The sequence below is a fragment of the Echinops telfairi genome, unplaced genomic scaffold (genome assembly GCF_000313985.2).
Source record: "Echinops telfairi isolate 266 unplaced genomic scaffold, ASM31398v2 ScPeMD7_6;HRSCAF=24_1, whole genome shotgun sequence".
In the NCBI taxonomy this organism is placed as follows: Eukaryota; Metazoa; Chordata; class Mammalia; order Afrosoricida; family Tenrecidae; genus Echinops; species Echinops telfairi.
Window position 1 is genome coordinate 3,412,011 of NW_022103903.1, and position 2,559 is coordinate 3,414,569.

Consider the following 2,559-nt stretch of genomic DNA (forward strand, 5'->3'; position numbering starts at 1 on the left):
TTTTAGATAAATAAAAGTGTATACATAATTTAAGCTACCACCTGCTTGGCATTTTGTCATAGCTTGCATGTGATGCTTAAATTTCACCCATGGTAGTTGACAAATTTCTTTTTTTTTTTTTATAATATTTTCTTTATTTACAAGTTAGAATCAACAGACCAGGGAAAAAGACAGTCCAAGGGGACCAAACAGGGAGATGAAGTTCAAAACCGCAGGGGTCCCACATATAGGAGGAGAGGAAACAAAGTAGAAAACAAAAGTCAAGGTCAAAAAAGAGCTTCCCCTTCTTCCCTCCCTAAGGAGGCTGGGAAGAGTTGACACATTTTTGTGGCACTTACAGACTAAGAAGAAAGGCCTGGCAATCTGTGTCTAAAAATTAGCCAGCGAAAGCCTTATGGATCACAGTAAGACATTTTTGATTCGCTTGGTTTGGCTATATCACCATAAGGGATTAATCATTGTTGAAGGAATCACTTAAGGTCAAAGAAAATGTCAGGGAAGGCAAAGGGGATCCTCAGTGACAGGGATTGACCAGGAGGCTGAAACAATGAGCTTAGGCACATCTATGTCAAAGTAGTAAGGATGACAAACAACTGGCTAATATTTTGTTCCATTGTACATATGTAACGATGAGTCAAATTAACAGCTGCCCTCTGTCTACCTCTATCGACCTATAAAAATCTATCCATCTATAACATTTAATACTCAGAATAAAAAATATTGTTAAATGTATTCCTAATCCATATCTATGTGAGGAATCTGAAGTGCAATCATAATAAATTATTCACAATTGAATAGAGAACGGTAGGTCTTGATTAGATACAAAGTGAGTCCTTTGATGTTCAAGTCCTAACACATTTTATTGTTTATCATAGAAGAAAAATAATCCAGAAAATTACTCTTCAGAAAGACATTTGGATTAAACATAAAGTTGGGAAGATGAAGACTGAGTTTCTCACATTTGAAATGTCCTAGTGGGAATCCTCTTTTTGTTCTTCTTTGTTAATTGCAGTCCCATCTGAAGGTGATTATTCAGAAAGGTAAATAAGGTAAATAAACTCTTAGAACTAACTACCATGTAAAACTGGATAAGAGACTAAATTCAGAGGTCAATTATCTCTCTGGGAAAAGAGTAGGCTCCCAGAAGGATTTGTGATACCCTAATGTACAATAGATTAAGCTCAAGCCTGCTAAAATGTCAAAGATATTTCCCATCCAAAGATGAGCTAAATGAAAAACCAGAGGAAACAAAAATAGAATCATGGTTTACCATTAATTTAAACTAAAAGATTTACTTTGCAAGCTATGTACTTAATCATCTCCCATAGAAGAATGTAAAGCTCCCAAATGCTGCAATGGGAGTTGTGTTCAAAGAGTTCCCAACGTGCCCTCATTTCAACCCATACCATACATTCTACATTATTCATCATCTTCACTGTCAGAAGTTTGATTCTCATTTATTTGATGATCAGCTAGATGATATCAGTCAAAAGTCAATCATCTCTCAGCCATTGTTCATGCCAGAAGACTTAAAATCTCTCTAAGACCTCGTCAAAAGGAGAATGATCTAAGAGATCTGGAAATTGATGCCTGAGCAGCAAGGCATTTGAAAATTTACCAACATTCTGAAAATTCATACCGTGAAATTATTCCCTGTAATGACCAAGCTAGGGTAAACTTAATATACGTTGTCACATGAAAGGATTATAATAATAACATTCTGAACAGAATACAAATATATACATATATACAATTGTAGGTAGAGTAGGGAGAAAAGTCCAGCCTGGGAGGGCATTAATGTATTCTTTTCCCTCCTTGATCTGAGAAGGAGCCCTGAGGTCATAGTGATTAAGCATTGAGCTGCTAGCCCCAAGACCAGCAGTTCGAAACATCAGTTAGGTCAAGGGGAGAAAGACATGGCTTTCTACTCCCATAAATAGTTACAGTGTCTGAAACTCACAGGGGCAGTTCCACCTTGTCCCATAGGGCACGATGAGTCAGACTTAACTTGAAGGCAGTGAGCGCTTTGATTCAAGACAACAGGCAGAACCAGGGCCACACAATTGCTCAGACAAATCCGAAAATATTCTAGAAAATGCTCTTCTTATTAGCAAGATTTTATTTCTTTTCAGGATCTGCCCTGAGATTGGTTCCAATTGAGAAGTTTTTACTGTACAGCAGCAGAGACTCCTAAATAACTGAGCAAAATAGATCACTCATACAGCATTGGTGTGAACATAAAATGATATGTTCACCCGGGAAAACAACACCATGGTGCCTTGCAAAGCTAAAAATATGCTCACCTCACTATTCAAAGTTTGGACATGGGAAATTATCTGAAAGACACAGAAATAGGGTGGGGGAGGGAGGGGGAAAAGAGGAGCTGATACCAAGGGCTCAAGTAGAAAGAAAATGTTTTGAAAATGATGATGGAAAATGTACAAATGTGCTTGATACAATTGATGTATGATCTTGCATTGAGGGAGTACTTGAGTGGAGGCCCAATGTCCTTCTGCTACCTTAATACTAAACCTATAAATATAGGCTCATAGATCTATT